A 19031-nucleotide genomic window follows, 5' to 3' on the forward strand; every position below is an offset into this window, starting at 1 on the left:
CCTGAAAGTGGAGAAGACCCGCCTACCCGCCCGCTGGCAAAGGAAGGAAACATAAAATGATAATAAGTAAAAGTTATAATTTTATATTTCCTTTCCTTTATACTGTTCAAAGCAGTGGGGTGATGCTCCACCCCCATAGCGGAGGAGCAGCCACTGGATGTCAGGCTAAATAATGCCCATTGAGCTGGGTAACAGTGGCATCTGTTATCTGCATAAGACAGAACTCACCCCGATACGCCTATATCGCAGTGGCAGGATCCCCCAACCTGCTTGCTTTCACTGCTCTGCATCTCCAGCCAATTTGTACCACATGGTTTGGGCCTGTCTGACCGTCTCAACTTACTGCCAACTAATTGGATGCGTACTCTGTGAGGTCTTGGAACAGGGCTTTGAACTAACCCCCAGGGTGACCTTCTTAGGCATGATCAACGAGAGTGGCGCCATCTCGGCTGATCATACGCTTGTGGGTATTGCCAAGACATCGCTCGAAGATAGAACTGCCCAAATGCCTCTTCCCTAGCAGAATGAGGGGCAGGAGTGGACTGATGTGCCTACTTGGAAAAGTACACCTATACTGCATGAGGCTGTCTGCAAAAACACAAGTTATGGGAAAGGGGGGTACCTATTGTGGTTTGGGAATGTGATTTATCAAGTGGTCGATTGTAATGTAAAGGTGCTGTGCAGATGGAATTGTTTTCTATGTGGTGGATGTCAAAATCTAATAACATTTTGTTATAAAAAAAAATTCTGGCATCTGATACTTACTCCACTACAAAGCCACAGGGTTAAATGAGGAGACTATGGGTCCTATAAAAAATGCAAGCATTTCCAAATGCAATAGATATGACCCTTTATAGTCTTTACTTTTAGTGTAAAGGGTTTTGTAATAGTATTTTGCCAGTGGTGTTAAATAGCGCTGTAAGTATTAGGTGCTAGTTTCACCAGCTTAGTAGTGCTCATTTTATTTTTAAACTGTACAAAGTTAAAAAGCTTAGTTTGTCTATAAGTATATTTGAACCTGTGTTTTGTGAACTGCCCACAGATTTGTACAGTAAGAAGCGGGTGTATCTGTTGACCACGTGTGAAATGTGGTAAGATGCTTTGGCTGATTAGGGCATCCCGGCTGAGTTATTTGTGTATCTAGCTCCTCTCAGCCTCATGCATGGTGTAGATTGTTGCACAAAGTGGAATGTTGCACAGAGAGGGCTGATACATGGCTGTGAACTTTACTTCTCTTTTGCATCTGCCTTTATTGTCGAAAGGAAAGAAGGGAAAAATCTGCCCACGTTCAAATGGGGTGTGGCTAGTGGAGTGGGAGGAATACACTTGTTTCTCACCAAAGAGAGGCTCTCAGATCCAGACTGTCAGTGGAGCAGTACAAAGTGAGTGAGTGAATTAATGAATAATTTCAAGCAGCATATTGGCAGAAAGTAGGTGTCGAGCAGTACAAAGTGAGTGAGTGAATTAATGAATAATTTCAAGCAGCATATTGGCAGAAAGTAGGTGAAGATACTGTGTCAACAGTAGAGGTACGCTGACCCTTGATTTTATTAATTTCTAAATATTTCCCAGTTATTGTTCTGTTATGTTATGTTAAAAGTGATTTATAAAGCGCAAGTTCACCAGCCTGTTTCTTGGCGCTAGGTGGGGTTGGTTGCAGGTACAGTAACAGTGGAGTGAATTGTAAGCCTGGATGAATAACCATGTTTTAAGGGATTTCCAGAATTGAGTGTAGGAGGTGGCCAGCCGCAATTTGGGGGAGAGGGAGTTCCAGAATTGGGGTGCCAAGGTCGAGAATCTTAGACCACCATGTTTTTTTGCGTTTGAATGGGCAAGGGGTCAGCAGGTTCATGTTTGAAGAACGTAAGTCGCGGGGGGGGGACATAATGCTGTATTTTGGAAGCGATAAAGGCCAGATTCGAGAGGGCTTTGTAGATCATGCAGCCTAATTTAAAGAGGCAGTGTTGGGTCACGGGAAGACACCTTAGGCTTTTTAACAGAGGTTTCACATGGTGAGACTTAGGTTGACCACAAACAAGCCTGGTGGCTTGGTTCTACACCAGTTGTAGCCGGTGTAGTTGGTAGACTGGGATACTGGTGTACAGGAAGTTAGCATAATCAATACGCAACATATCCAGGGCGAGAATGACTTGGATCTGGGCCTCATTAAATATCTGCTTATTTTTCTAATTCTCCGATGGTGAAAAAACAATGGAGACCACATACCTTACCTGGGCCTTCATAGTGAGATCACTGCTCATCACGATTCCCAGGCTTTTGACCGAGCTGACTGGAGGAGTGGGGCACCCCAATGAATGTGGCCAAAAGTTGGAGTTCCAGGGATTTGCTGAGCCACCAGTGAGAATCAGCACGGTTTTATCAAGATTTAGTTTAAAATGATTAATGTTCATCCAGTTGCTGAATTTCATAGTAGACTGAAAGCTCTCCATTGATGAAGGGGATGAGTCGATAATAAACACTAGCTGGAGATTATCAGCATAGTTAAAGGTTAATACCTCTCTCTTTCAGAGGGCCAAAATCAAGGGAAAGATATACAAGTTGAAGAGGAGGGGGGAAGGGATTTTCAGCAGAAAAACTGGTGAAGTTGACTGCTTGAAAGCGATCACTGAGGAAAGAGGAGATCCACTTCAGTCAGAGACCCAAATCCCGGAGCTTCCGACCCGGTCAACCAGCAGATGGTGGTCGACTGTGTCGAAAGCGTCCGATAGGGCCAGGAGCACCAGGGCTTGCGTGGTGTTCTGGTAAGCTCCCCTTCTTAATTCGTCGAGAGCTGCTAAGATGACGGACTCAATAGAGAGTATGGGTCCAAAACCGGCTGATGAATAATTTATAATGCACACAGCTACTCCGAAAACTTGTTCGGGGAGCAAGCAGGAGAGGAGCTAGTCGGGGCTTCAGTAGCCGCTAACGGAGTATTTGGATAGGTGATGTGGATAGAAATCCAGCTCGGACCTTTAAAATCTTATCCTCAAAAAATGCTGATAACTTCTTACATCTTAAGTAAATCTTCATTCGGTTTTCAAAGTACATAAAAAAACCATAAAAGAGTTTCAACAAACATATCTTATCATATACAGCCGTCAAGTTATTGCTTTTACATCATAAAAAGGGATGAGTTTCCCCTCATTAAGATTAATATTACATTAAAACTGTAAAAAAGTTTAGACATATCAAGCATTTTTAGGGTTATCTCAGTTTTCCTAATATGTACAACGGGGTTTTGTCAGAGATTTACTCTATGCTTAAAAATACATTTTAAAAGGGTCGCAATACATTTGCCAGCCATTTCTGATTCTACAAATTGCAAACGCAGCATAGCGGGGCGACATCTTCTAAGACCCATTTTTCTTAGCAGTGGAATCAACCAAAGTTTACGGTGTGCAGAATAAAATTTGCAAAACAGAAAGGTGTGCATGGTGGTTTGTTCTGATGTATCATCGCATGGGCACACTGTGAAACAATCTTCCCAGCTATTTTTCGTCGGGAATGCCACCAATCTATGGAAAATATTCATTCTGAATCTTGTCAGTAGAAAACGCTCAAATTGTGACTGGACATATGTCAGATACGGCTCAATCTCTAGGGTGGTCATAACCGCCATGGAATGTTGGACCGAGGGTTTCCTTGCCTCAGTACAAATTCGTAACTCTTCTACATGGCTCAATGCCCTTGTTTTTTTTAGATATTTTCTGGATATTTCACCAATTAGTTCCGGGGCAGAGTAATATTTACTAAACCCTAGATCAGTGAGGAAGTTCTTCACATACATGAGCCACTCAATTTTCCCGGCATAATCCAGTGACATACAGTCTGTCACTATCTGTTTAGAAAAAGAATTCTTTGTCGTGGTCCAGATACGTCACCAAAGCAGGAGCGGTTGTATTTTTGCCAAATCCTCTATATGCGAAATACCTAGCTCCATATGACAGGCAAAAGTAGATACACGTTTGGGGACCGTCAAAAAAAATCTTAGAAAGGTATTCTCTGCAACCTGTAGGGAATTAGTGTTTTTGTGTCTCCACAGTCCTGCCCCATAAAGTGCGGTAGATTGACACTTTGCTCTATAAATATGGAGCAGCTCTACCGGAGGCCTCTTTCCTAATTTCTGAGAGAATTTTTTAAGGGCAGCGATTGCTCGCAACAACTGTTGCTTTCGGGCTTCTATGGCTGGTTTCCAATTAATCTTTTCATCCATCATAATGCCAAGGTATGGATATTGGGCAGTCACTTCAATCCCTTCGCTGTCAAGGGAGATGCCTTTTCCCCCTTTTTTCCTCATTCCTGCCACCATAACGTATGTCTTTTTTATGTTTATGCGCAGGTCCAGGCTGCCCATAAACCTTGCATACCTATCTAATGCCTTCTGCAATTCACGCAGAGTGCGTGCGAGTATCACGGCGGCGTCTGCGTATAAAAGAGCGGGAACCAGCTGATTTCTTACTCGAGGAAGGTCCTGACCCCCCTCAACATCTCAACCGCAAGCCCATTTGTATAGAGGGAAAAAAGAAAGGGAGCCAGGTACAGCCCTGCCTGACACCACGCTCCACTGCGAACGAGTCAGATAGTTCGCCATTCACTCCAAAACGTACTCTAGCAGAGGTGTTTGAATAAAGCTCTCTCAGAAAGGTTACGAGGGCCTGATCTATCCCCATCTCGGTAAGAACGGACCATAGTTTTGAATGGGAAACGCAGTCAAAAGCTGCGGACAGGTCAACATAGACCATGTACAACCTGCCCCGCTTTGCTGAGACGTATTTCCCCATCATTAATGCCAAATTCAGGGCTTGCTCCGTTTTCCCAAAACCCTCTTGAAAGCCAAACTGGATATCGGAAAGAATCTCACAGTCTTCGGCCCACTCCTGTAGACGCTGGAGAACCACTCTGCCCAGGACTTTTCCCAGCGAATCCAGGAGCGAGATTGGACGATAACAGGAGACATCCTGTCTTTCACCTTTCTTAAAGATGGGGACCATAGTAGATTGGGTCCAAGATTTAGGTAACCCACACTTCATAGCGGAGTCAAATACCCTTTTTAAAATTGGGGCCCACAAATCTAATTTGTATGTGAAAAAGTCCACTGGTACCCCATCTGGGCCGGGGGCTTTCCCGCTTTTACTTGCCTTCACTGAATCAATAACTTCAGTTAATGCAAAAACTAGTGGGATTGGAAGAGGGTTTAACTGTTGGGTATCGCTATGACTCCCCCCTGCAAGATCTACTTCTGGGCTTTTCCCAAAGATTTTTGAGAAATGATTTACCCATGCTGGTCCCTCGATAGCCACCTCTACTGATGGTTGGTTTTTGTTGCCTACTAGGAACGGGGCTCTCACCACTTTCCAAAATGCCTCACTATTTTTGTTCAAGGAACTTTCATGTAGTTGGTTCCATAAGGCTTGTTTTAATTCAGATTTTGTTTCCTTGCGCGCTAATCTATAGGACCTTCTTAGCGTCTTTATTTCCTCCTGATTTCTGGCTGTGTTAGATAGTGCTCTTTTTAGACTTTTATGGGCCAGTGTACATTTATGATTAAACCACCCTTTTTTGTCTCCCTATTCCCTTTCTTCCATACAGTTAGTGTTTTGTTCACATTTTCCAGAATTAACCCAAAATTTTGGAGAACCTCCTCTTCCCCTATGTCAGTGTCTAAACATTTCAATATGGCCGAGTATACAGCACATACCACCTTGGCTGTTAATTCGGCTGGATCTATCTTTCCCCACCCTAGAGCATAACCATTCATTTTGGATAAGTGTAGGTTATTCTGAGCGAGAGCGCTCATTATGAGCTGGGGTGGGAGCTGCCCCTGGTCCACAGATAGATTCACGCCCAAAGCTGCATGATCACTTAGAGTGTTTACTAACACTCTAAACCCCTTGAGTTTGTTTACCAATGTAGTAGTGGCTAGGATGTAATCTATAGTCGACTCATACCCTCTCCCTAAATAAGTTGGATCCAGTCGTCCAGAAGGGTTTTTTACCTCGTTTATTACCACTAGGCCTATTTCGGATAGAGTTTCATTTAGAGAGTCTCCTACCATAGAGTGGTTGAAGTGGAAAATGTGCTCATCTTGTTTATCCACCAGCCCGCAAATGTTAGTACTGATTCTAGAACAGGGGTGCTGATTAAAATCCCCCTCCCAAATGAGTCTCGTTAAATCCGTACGTTTCATTTGATTTATCGGTTTGCCGAGTTTCTGGCGGAGTGCACCAAGTATTTTTACCACCTCGCTATCCATTAGGTTGTCATAGAAATTTACCAGGAGAACAGTCTCCTTCTTCCCAAATGAAAGGCTTAATAGTTGGTAGTTTGATTCTATTTGGAGGACCGTGACTTTCAGCCCCGGTATGACATTTGCTATAAAAACGATCAGGCCGCCCTTTGCCCTGCCATGAGTAACTGCTTTTGCTGGAGAAAAATAGGTTTTGTAACCCATCAGATGCTGTTCGGAGGTAGCCCAAGTCTCCTGTAAACAGATAACCTCATAATCTTGGACATAATTTAGTCCACTACCATCCTCAATCTTTGCGCGAAGTCCCGCTATATTCCAGAACAAGAGTGGTACCATTCCACCTTTCTGTGCACGAGGTTCCTCGCTTGTATTAGCCTCCTCCAGGGGGGGAACTCTCTACTATCAGTTGCCCCTCCTCCCTTGGGAGACCTTTTATACTGCATGGTGTGTTCCCTAGGTTAAGAGTTTCTCCTCCTTCTAAGGGTACCAGGTTAAAATTTACCAGGTGGTTGTCACGTGCTATCATTTTATCATTTGACTCACCCTCCACAATGTCGGCACCCTGTATATCAGTGATTGCTTACGGAGTAGGTTTTGATGGAAGGCCCACGTCCCCAATAGTGGTCGGAGTGAGTCAATCCACTTCGTCTAATCCGTACAGCATTGAGAAATGATTAAAGGTGGACAGGTTAAATCCCTGTTGTACTGGAAAGCTATTATTTTGAAACTCCCTATGTGACGGTGGCCAGCTTGAGTGGTTGTATGGATTTTGATAAAAAGATTGGTGCCCACTTCTTTCCATTCGAAGGGGTTCCTTCTTGCAGAGTTCACTTTTTGGTAGGATGATGGGTCTCGTGGATAAAAGTAACTAACCTAGTGCGTGGAGATGGAATCCCCCCCCTCTTGCCTCATACCAGTCTCAATGCATCTCACGGTTCTGTGGTCCTTAAAATGTACAATTACTACGTCCCCCTTCCCATCTTTTGGTCGTGATCCCACCCAATTTGCACGCCTCATGGTTAGGATTTCTCCATTTACATGGGCATGGAGTGGTCTATTTTGTTCTAACCAATAGATTGTTTTATTTTTTAGGGCATGATGGTTTTCCCTCACTCCTTCTGCTAACTCAGGTACTCCTGTCATAATGATGGTAAAGGGGGCAGATTCAGGTGATAAGTTTACTCTTCTGATCGTAAATCTAGAAGACCGCTGTGGGAGCTGTTCCCCCGTTCTCCTTCTCTATCCTATTTTTAATAGATGGGGTATTATTCACAGATTCCCTTTTCTTTTCATCCCTTTTCTCTTCAACGACTGCAGTCTCCCTTTGTTTCGCAAGGCCCTTTACTGGTTGGCTGGACTGTCCTTTAGTGGGCACTGTTTTAGAAGATTTACCCACCGCTTTTTTCCCAGTTATAATGCCAGTATTCACATTTGAAGTACTAGTTGAGGGTTGTTCTGTGATCAGGGTACAAGTCACAGCGGGACCTCCAGTGACAGTTTTAGCCTGCGCTTTTACTATTTCGGCCAGAGCAACTGTATTTCCTTCTATTTATTCACCTAGTTTGTCTAACTTTGCACTAATCATCCTCGTTCTCTCCAATAGAGGAAGTAGGAGAGACCTAACCATAACCTCTAATTTAGATAGGAGTTCACCCTCTGAGTTGGAACCAAGGGGCATATCTGGGGGATTACTAAGAGGAACTGAGTTATTAATCTCTAGTGGCTGTGAGAGTGCTAGGGGTATTGGAATAGGGTTGTTTAATCGCTTAGCCTGACATTTCATTTGGGGTGAACCCCTTCTCTTCCTTTTCTTTCCTTTAATGTCTGATTGACCACACTGACCTGTTGTTGGGGAGGAGGCAATGGATAGTTTTGGAGAACTTGATAGACCCGTGGTGTCCGTCCCTGACGATGAATTCTGGAGGGAAACGTCTCCACTGAGGCAAATCAGTTCATCTTCCTCCTCCCCTATGACCGTCAGCGGAGGCCCACCTCCTACTAAGTATGCCATACCCGGAGAAGGTGCTTGCCCTATTTGTCCTAGAGAGGAGCGCTTTTCCGTTAGTAAATCCAGGGAAAGACGCTTCTCTGTATCGGCGATTTCTTTCTCTAAAACGATAGAATTTTGTTTAAAGAATTGGTCAATCGTGCCAGTAGCTACCCCACTTGAGGTTTTAACAGTATGTATGTATGTATGTATGTATGTATGTATGTATGTATGTATGTGTGTTCTTATATAGCGCTTGACTTACCCTTGGGCATCTCGGCGCTTGCCTTGGTAACCCGTCCTGGCTTTTTCCCTGTGAGATAACCCGTACTGGGCATCCCCAGGGTGAAAGCCAGGCATCCCGCCGCGGGGGGGCCGTAGTGGAGATTAAGCAAGCTATTGCCCAGAGTTGCAGAGTGTGAACCAGTGATTCGAGTAGGCACCGAAGTGAGAATTATCGAGTCCGTGGACACTTGGGCTCAGACCCTGCCGAGTCGGGAATTGAACCCTGGTCCCAGGTCTGACCTCTGCTTCAGGGTATGCCTGCTCTAACCAGTGAGCCACACTTCTCCAGGTGTCAATCAGGGAGAGCGGCCCAGGGGTCTCAGGTGGAGGAGGAGCAGCACACAGGACGGCAACAGCACACTCACGGCAGCAAGGGTCCAGTCCCAGCAGGAAGGCAAATTTGAGCCAGTCCTAGATGGCTGCAGTCCATATGTAATGTCTTCAGTACTCAAAAATTCGAGGTTCAATGAAATACGAGTCTTGAATCCCAAAAATGCTGATAACTTCTTAAATAATTTTGCGGTCGTTGGAATTTTAGGGCTGCACACTCTGGGTTCTCGATACAATTTCGCGATTTTAAATATTTTGTGAGGGGATTTCTCAGTTTTTGCAATTCGATTAGTATAGAAGGTTCTCTGAGAAGGTTTAATGGTACAACTTGAGAGCTATTTTATAGGATTGTTTATTAACCTTATTGTAGTGCTGGCTCCATTTACACTTCAGTTTTTTACAGCCTTTCTATAAGACCAAATGTTCTAGCAAGAACCATGGTGTGGACAGACCTAATAATGACAGAAACAAATCAGTGTGCATCAGTACTGGCAGATGAATAGCAAGGGCTAGGTCAGCTGTTAGGTTGATCCTAGCCCCATACATCATGCAAAACATTTGATGCCAGAAAGCAAGGCAGGCTATTCCATGAGAGCAGCATGCCAGCAAGGAATTGTTTCAAACCTAAAAAGTAGGCCTGTCTCATATAAAGAGCAGGCAAGCAATTTGTGCCAGGCAACATGGGAGGACAAGGGTGTCAAAGTAGGCCATTTTGGCTAGAAAACTGCAGTTTCTTCCATGTCAGACTGGGGGAGAAGGCACATCCTCAACTCACATATTTTAAGGTGCACTTGTATGTGATGAAGAAGAAAAATTAGGCTAGGTGAAAACAGTGGCGTAGCAAGGTCAGGTGGTACCTGGTGCGGAAAGTTTCTTGTCACCCCCAGCTTAAGAAAATGGGAAAAATGTGTTTAAAACACATATTTTTGCCATTTTGTCAACCCCCTCAGTGATGACACCCTGGGTGGTCTGTATCAACCGCACCCCCCTTCCTACCCACTGGGTGAAAATAAATATCTACTTGGAATCATACAATCAAGAGGGTCGGAATTGGTCCCAGGTTTTCTTGTGTATTAAACAGCAAGAAGCGTTTCTCTTTCCCTCTCGTTCTTTATCGAATGTCAATGCTTTGCTTTATTTCTTGGCACATAAAGTTAGAGATTAGGAGGTAAGCAGAAGCCTCATGAAAGCTCTGTTCATTTGGGGCTCGAAGGTCCAACAAGGCCATGAGCTGAGATCGAACCAGGCATCTGGCTCGAGCTTCGTGTTCGCCTACCGCTAGTATTTAAACTCTTACTAGTATGGCCTTGCAAATGTAAAGAGGGCAAGTCCATCAAAATGAACAGGGAGGCTTCCAACCCCCTAGACAGTTATGTTTCAAAAGTATGGAGCCCTTTCTGAACGGCAACGAAGCAAGAGGGAGTATGACGAAAGCATTAAAGCCTGCGTTCTCTTAAGAGAACAGGGCAAGCACATGCACATGCTGACCTTCAAGTGTGAAATGTTGGCTAGAAACCTGGACAAGCACATCTAGAACAACCAATAGGACAGCAGGGAGAGTATTCAAAGCTGTAAATGAGGCCATTCTGGCATCTGACTCAACAAATCAGGCACATCTTCTGCAAGCTCATCATAGTTCTGTACAGGAAACCATCTTGCAGTGGTAGGCCAGATGCTTTATCCAAATCACAGGCGTCCAAGGTCAAGGTCGAGTTAGGACCCATAACTCTGTGATAGCACAGAGGAAGGTGTATTCTTAAATGCATGTGAGTGCTGGTGATGTAACGCTTAATTTGAAACCTGGGATGACGAAGCTGGTGGGTGATCTGTACAAAATAGAGATAGCGGGCCTGTGGGGGAAGCAATTGAGTATGCAAGGCGCTGTACTGATACTTGATTGGGTCTGCATGACTACACAGATTTGAAGGTAGCAAAGTGAGGACGGCCATAAAAAATGCTAATGGGAAGGCTAAACACAAGGGAATTTAATTGTTCCCCTCCTTTCTGGGATACCCATGGCAGATGCAGCTTGAGTAGAGGGTCGTGGCTGTAGAGGGCTCCTGCCCACGTGTTACCTTTTTCTGATGGAATCATCTTTTTTTTTTAAAGTTTTCAAAAGTCTTTATTATGAATTGCATCAGGATGGTACATTCAGCATTTCAGGAACAACAACTTCCCCATATATTCTGTCATAGATAAAAGCTGGATCCCTGCATTTACAACACATCATTGTAATACAGTTTATATGACTTTCAAATTTGACCTTTCCCATCCTGCCTTCCACACCCCATTCTACATCCTATCCGAATTAAAGGCCATATGCCCAGTGGCAAACAATCCTGTAATGTTATAAGACCGCTCACATCCGTGAGGGTCGCAATCTACTATTTGTGCAGTGTGCAGGTACCCCTGGGCCTCCTGCACCTAAATATCTCCACCCCAAAAAGTCGCCACGAGGTACAATAGGTGCACAACACGTACTTTATATGGGTCTATGGGCTAATGCCGGGGTCTGTGGTGGACTGCAGTGGCTCACATATATTCCCACATGATTCGTTCCATTTCCCCCATATCTTATACCATTTTTTGGGGCAACCCCTGTGTAGATAGACAGCTCTTTCCGCCACCATTGCATGTCCATATCATTTTCCTACTGCGTTCGTGTGGGGGCTGTGCCTAAAACCCCAGTTTTGTGCTATATTCCTTTTTGCAACTGCTAATCCCAATGTGGCCCATGTCTGTAACGCCAGGTTGAGGTCTGTAGGCTTCCAGATATTTAGCAGGCAGCACCCAGGATCCAGCCTTACCTCAGCCTCTCCCCCCTCTGAAATCTCAGTTAGTACCTGCTCCCAGTACGTTTGTATGGTAGGACAGTTCCAGATGACGTGGAAAAACGTTCCCCTTTGTCTGCACCCTCTCAAGCAAACTGGATCAGGGACATGACCCAGTTTGTGCAACATAGTGCGTGAATAGTACACTCTGTGTAATATTTTAAGCTGGATTAGTTTCAGTTGTGACGGGATGGCCGCCTCCCTGGGTGAGGCCAAAGCATTCATCCAATCTGTGTCATCTATATCGCCTAATTCCACCTCCCACTTGCTGCGGAGCACCGCCATAGGATCTGGAAGATTGTTCACTGGTTTACGATATGTTTGTGAGATGGCCTTTTTTCCAGATAGTCGGTAAGAAGCCTGTCTTCTAGGGGAGAGGATTCAGAAGGGGTAGTGCCTGTTGGGATTGCACTCTGCAGTGCGTGTCTAATTTGCATGTAACGGTATCTCTCTGTGTCCGCCATTCCATATTTTTCTTGTATGGTTGTAAATGATATTGCATTTCCTTTAGACCATAGGTCCCCTATCTTCGTGATGCCAATGAGGTCCCATTGCCTGAACCCCTTGGTGTTAGCTAGAGTACCCAGGCGGCGTGTGTCCCAGAGTGGGGTGGCTAGTGTGAGTACTCCTTTCCATCCCAGGGCCCTCTGTGCTGCGTGCCAGACTTCGATCGTGTGGGCTGAGGGACCTGTGAGGGTATGACGCCTTTTGTTTGTGTAGAGGGCCTTCATCAGATGTTCCACTGGCAGTATCTGTCTGTCAAGCCTGTAGGCTGGTTCATGGTGTGGGGAGTGAAGCCATTGATTCACTGTCATTAATTGTGCCGCCCAATAGTACAGTTTGATACTTGGTAGAGCTATACCTCCGTCATACCAACTGCGAATCAGTTTGGTGTGTGCTATTCGGGCCGGTTTCCCGTCCCATAGCAGAGAGGAGACCTCTGTATCAATTGCCTTAAAGTAGGAGAGCTGGACTGGAAATGGGGTGTTATGGAGTGCATAGAGAAACCTTGGAAGCGCAAGCATTTTAAAGAGCGCTGCCCTGCCCAAAAGCGTTAGTGGAAGGAATCTCCAGTGGGAGACATCTGATCTGAGTCTCTGCAGGGGCTTCATTAGGTTTTCGTCAATGAACACGGGTTCTTGCGGGAGTGACGTATATGCCTAAGTATTTAAAACCCCCAGACGCCGTTTGTAATGTTCATCCTTGGGGCAGAGTTGGAGGTCGTCTATGTAAGACGTATAATAGTGATTTCGTCCAGTTTATGGAGTAACCTGAAAAGTCGCCGTACGACCTGAGCACGCTCATCAGTGCCATTAGTGATTCTTTGGGGGACATTACATATATGAGCAGGTCGTCCCCGTAAAGGGAAATGCGGTCTTCCCAGCCCTCCCCCCACGTAATTCCACGAATCAGCGTGTCCGTTTGCACTTTCGCTGCTAATGGGTCTAAAATAAGCGCAAATAGAAGCGGAGATAAGGGGCACCCCTGCCAAGTCCCGCGCCGTAGCGCGAACTCTCTAGAGATATGCCCGTTAGCAACCACTTGATCAAAATGCAGAATTTGAGGCCAAAATTTTTGGAGCACTGCAAATAGAAAGGGCCACTCTACAAGGTCGAACGCCATAGTGGCGTCTAGAGAGAGGATGGCTGCGTCCTCCTGCAGTAGCGGGATGCGGTGGAGTACCCCATGTAGACGCCTGAGATTAAGGGAGGTGTTGCACCCTGGCATGAAGCCGGACTGGTCCACACAATGTGAAAATTTTGCACTTCCTTTACCAAGAAAGGACCTTTAAATGTAGGGAGCCCCCCATGTACACATCTCAGTTTAACTGTAACTCAATCTCCAGTTAAAATACAGTTACCTCCCTTCAGCACTCCTCTCTTAACCTTTTTTTCTTTCTCCATCTGTATCCTGGCCAGAACTCTCCAATCGATCTCCTGTAATCATTCCCTTCAACCAAGTAGGCACCAACTTGGTATTTTTTAGTTTTCCATCCCCTCATATCAACAAAGGGAACCCTTCCAGTTAGACTATGACTTGTAATAGACCCAAATCATATCATTCAACAACTTCTCACAATTCATCTAATTGACCTATGCCAATTAAACAGCACCTTTGAGCATCCTGTTCGCTCTCTGAATAATCCCTTAGCTTGTGGGTTATGTAGTGTAATCCTCGTATGACTAAATTCATAGGAACACAAATATTCCTTCATCTTTATAGACGTTAACTGCCTATTGTTTTCGGTTCTAAGTACAGGGGGGTTAACCCTCCTCCCTAAACACTTCATCAAAAATAGAAATGGTGGTTAAGGTTGTTAGCTCTCTCAAAAACCTAACAACTAAGCATTTAGAATTCACATCAACCAGTACCAAAGCATTCTTCGGTTCTCTTTTGAAACCTGATAGAGGACCAATGAAGTCTAAACACACATTCAGCTCCCTAGCTCTTCCCATTAGAGACTTTGTCTCCACTCTCAGTCTTTTGTCACTTTCCTTACACTCCAAGCACCGCTGTATCCAGCATAATATACCACCGTCTGTCGCAGGCCACCAAACTTTGCTTTAAGCCTCCTTTTAGTCAAAGTCTGGCTAGAGTGCCTCTCATGAGCCAAGTCAATGATCTTTCTGTGTAATTCACTTTGAGGTGCAAACATATTCCTCCTTCTTCAACAAATTGTTATAAGGGAAAGACATCTTAACTATAACCCTTAAAAAGGGTCTCACTGGCAAAGCTACAGAATCCCAGGGTGATAATCCTCCAGAGTCCTCACTGCTATAGGACAGAATACTCGATGACCACCTTCCGGAGAAAGCAATCTCCATGACATAAAACAAACTAATAAACAATTCCCCTGATACCCTTCTCTGACTCTGTGCACACTGGGATCACGACGTAGCGGGCTGGATGATGGGGAATGTCTAGAAGCGCTTGCATCCCCCAAAGAAACAGCAGTCTCATCCAGACTGAGGCTTGTTCAACTCAAAATATTACATAGGATATATTATTTGAGACCAACATTGATGAATATGGGCTTTAGGGAGCATGTAGCTTGTATCAGGGGCTGTGGGCAGGATGGTACATTCATACATACACGCTGGGAGTGTCCATTAATCCAGAGATACTGGGAAAGGGTCACAAACTGTATGGCAGAAGTCATGGGGCAACCACTGATTGCAATTTTAAGCTATGTCTTTTACATATCTGGGGTCCAACAGACCTTAACGTCAAGGATAAGGTATGGGTGTCATTGCGAGTGATGGCCGCCAAATGCAATATTGCAAAACTGTGGGGCGTGAGAGAAAACCGTCCCTGAGGCTTTGGGAAAAAGACATGGACCATTGTATGTTCTCAGAAAAAACTGTATATATTCCACGAGGCTGCCCTAACAAATAGTCGCAAGTATGGCAGAAATGGAACACTTACAGGGGGGACACCTGTGAGCCGCCGAGAGACCTACCAATTATGGATTCTGAGTAATGCTTACCCAACTGATGTTTTGTGATATTTTCTACCCCGGCGGGGATATGCCTTTAATGCGGTAGGTTGCCGATTGAAGCATGGTTCATGATATTGTTGGTAATGTGGTATTTTGTGAGTTAATTTGTCTTTAATAAAAAGAACAACAAAAAAAAGAAGCAAAGTGGTCTTAAATGTATGCACTATCTAATACTCATTTTGCCGAGGACATCTTGTGAGACTGCTGTCAGTTACATTCACTGTTTTAAAGCAGAAAATTGAGATGAATCAAAACAAATATTTACTAGGTGTGTGTGTGTGTGCATGTGACACAGAGCTATATTTCACAAACTACTAGACCACATCATTATGCTTGTTCCCATATTGTTTACTGAAGATTTTCTCTTTCTTAGTTTCCCTGCCAGACTTTCATTTTTTGCCAATATAATACCCACATCATCTGCCCCAGGAATAATGTGCTGAGGGAGAATATTTTGTTAAGAGTGAAGTGGTAATTAAATGTGTTTATCATAATAAAAAAATAAAAATAAAGCTAAAGAACATTACTTTAGGCAGAACATCCTCACTGTCCATAGTTTTCTCCCACTCCTCGATCATGACAGTACCACTGCTCCAAACCAAGACATAATTCACACAAGCAATGGCTCCATCTCTCTCTTCAGCTTTCACAGCATCGCCATCCATCTCTTCCCAATCCACAGAGAGCTGTGATACTCAATCCGCCTGGGCATTCTTCCACCCAGGAATATGTTCCATTTTGTAGCGATACTCAAGCAAACATGCAGGCAATCTTGCTAAACCATTTTCTATGCTCCTCCAAGTGACAAAAGTTTAAAGAGCGGTTTGTGATCAATGCAAAGCAAAATAGAAATTCTCCAGGTATACCCCAAGCTGCCTTTAAAGATTCACGCTCATTTACAGGAAAATTCCTATCTTCTTTGGTCAGTTATCTTGAAGCGATAGCAACTTTGTTCTCACGTTTACCATGCAGTAGTGTTAGTACGACACCAATGCCTGTGGCACAAACATCCACAGTCAAAACTGTTTTATGCCTAATGTCACATGGTACAAAAATTCCAGCACTACAAATCTTGAGTTTTATAATGTACAAAACATTGTTGTTGACACTGATTCCACGCAAACTTGCTACCCTTCTTGAGTAACATTCTCAATCATTCAGTCTCATCAGCAAAATTTTCTAGAAACCTAGCATAATATTCGGAGTCCAAGAAATGATATTAGGTGGTCCTTATTACCTGGATAAGGCATAAGTCTTATAGCTTTCAACAAATCCGCTTTGGGTTTGACACCCTCTTCAGACAAGGTGTATCCCACATACTCCACATCATTTTTCTAAAAATCAACACTTTAACTTGTGAAGGGTGAGTCCAGCTTCGCACAATCTCTTCGGAGTTTATTTAAGAACTATAGTTCTGCCAAACATCAATATATCATTTTTAATATATCTTATCCCTTTAAATACACTAGACATTATTCTCTGAAGCACACTCACAGCTCATGATAACTCAAAGGGCATACAAGTGAATTGGAAAGTACCCTCCATAGTTATGAATGTTGTAAGATGTTTGGAGTCATTGTGAAGGCGAATATGTTGGTAAGCATTAATAAGATCCAGTTTTGAAAAATACTTTCCACCATTGAGCAGTGAGACAAGTTTAACCAGACTCATCCTCTGCAACCCTCGACTCGAACACATCACACAACACCTGTGGAACCTCCACTGGCTCCCCGTCAAGAAGAGAGTTACTTTCAAGATACTCTCCCTCCACAACACTGAATCTCCTTCCACGTACCCAACAGAAACCTCTGATCCGCCGACCTCACCGAAACTCGGCGCATCCGCAGAGCCAGAAGAGGTGGGAGAGCCTTCTCCTACTTCACAGCCAAGACCTGGAAGGAACTCCTGATCGACATCAGACGCGCCCCCCTCCCTGAACATCTTCAGGAAGACACTCAAGACCTGGTTCTTCGACTAAACAGAGCAGGTTACCCCTACCCCCCACCCGCCCGCCAGCGCCTTGAGAGCCTCACGGGTGAGTAGCGTGCTTACAATTCCCCTGATTGATTGATTTGATGGTTGGCAACAGAAAGTTATCGAAAACAATGTTCTGATTCACAGTTCGCAAATCCACACACCCCCTTAATTTCCCATCAGCCTGTTCAGATATAACCCTAGGTAATATCTAGCTTGAAGTGTCTATGTGTTCTATAACACCGTCTCTGATCATTTCATCCAATTTCCATTTTACTTTATGTTGCACCACCAATGGTATTCTCTTCAGTTTATGCTGATCGGGTATTGCATTAGGCTTGACCACAATTTTGTTTTCCAAGTCCCTCACAAAATGCACCCTTAGCCCTATTGATAATTTCATCCACATTTGTGTCTCCCACCACCATCCCCTGATGTATAATGCTTTGAAGGTCATATTGGTGAACCCAGCCAAGAATCGGTTGACCACCCTCTGATGGACCTTCCCTGAAAAATAATTTCAGCGCCCATATTGCCCACAATATCTATTTTTAGGTCAAGCTGGAGAAAGCAATGCGAAGCATTGCGTCCAGCGAAGTATCTAATGTTGCCCGCTTCCTGGGAATCTGAGACAGGGGTCGGGCACGCGCGGCGATTGGTGTCTGTGGATGTGCACGTCCAGACCGGCGCCGTGCACATCTCCTGTCTCATGCGGGAGAGACTCTTCTTTTCCATTAGTGGGGTCAATCTACTCCCCCATTTTACAGCTTGGCTCCCCACCCCTTGCATTTCAGGATGCGCTTTTCACCCCTCGTTTTCGGAAATCAACTCAGAGTCCCATCTCCACTTTTCCCCTTCCATTACCCTTGCCCACAGCCTTGCACCCCTGGAGAGCAATTTTCGGCATCGGTGCTGGGCCCGGACGGCTGCAGTGACTGGCTCCGGTCCGATGGGACTGAAGAAGAGGGGTGGTTCTGCTGGGACCCCGCTCCCGCCTCTCAGAACAATAGAGCCCGAGTAAAACCGTCTATAGCCGCCAGCCACCCAGTCGTGCCCACGAGAAGGTATGCGAGTGAGGGAACAGCTGAAAGCGCAGGCTCTGCCCCTGCCTCTCCCTCGGATGCTTCAGCGTCGCCATCCCGGTCTCACCTCCACTCCCACAACGCATCCCGGACGCTGCTGGAATTCCAGACAGAATGAGTTCAAGTTCCCCCGGTGAGATCACCGCATCTGTGAGCCATTGCAGGGAGGAGAGGAGGGGGAGGGGTCACTTAGAAACCGAGAGTCTCTTTACATCCAGTAAATTGAACAGAGCGCTCTGCACAAGGGGAGCGTATTGGGCGACCACCGCCCACAAACGCATGTGCCTGACTGAAGTGGGGAGGCAGGAACATCCACGCAGACAAAGGGAGCACTCCCAGCCTCCCCGGGCACAAGGTACCTTCACAGGCTGGGCCACGAGGAGACCACCCCTCGAGCCAGCAGTCCTGCCGGGAGAGGAACGGGTCCATTGCGCAGCGCCGTATGGATGAGGGATACACGTCGTCTCCCTTCATAATATCCCACATAACTAAGTCTTACACACACACACACACACACACACACACATACACACACACCGCCGCCGCCCCCCCACGCACACACACACGCACAGACGCACACACACACACACATGCCGCCGCCCCCTCCCCCCCACAACTAAGCCCCACTTACCAAGTGTGTAGATGATGTGATAGAAATAATAAGTGAGGTTGGACTTCTAGCAAATAGCAGTGACTGCTGTTATCACGTGAACACCAAGTAATAGCACAGAAGCCAATAAATACCCTCAGGACCCACGGTCCCCTCCCAGGCGTTCTCTGCACTGCGCCATAC

At 45.2% G+C, this 19031-nt stretch overlaps 1 protein-coding gene across 3 annotated transcripts in view; it reads left to right on the top strand.

The window, feature by feature from the left end:
- The window catches only part of TBC1D16 (TBC1 domain family member 16), a 960039-nt gene that overhangs the window by 734346 nt on the left and 206662 nt on the right, over positions 1-19031 (top strand). The gene's annotated exons all lie outside the window — the stretch shown is intronic.

Source organism: Lissotriton vulgaris, chromosome 7, assembly GCF_964263255.1.
Source record: "Lissotriton vulgaris chromosome 7, aLisVul1.2, whole genome shotgun sequence".
NCBI lineage: Eukaryota > Metazoa > Chordata > Amphibia > Caudata > Salamandridae > Lissotriton > Lissotriton vulgaris.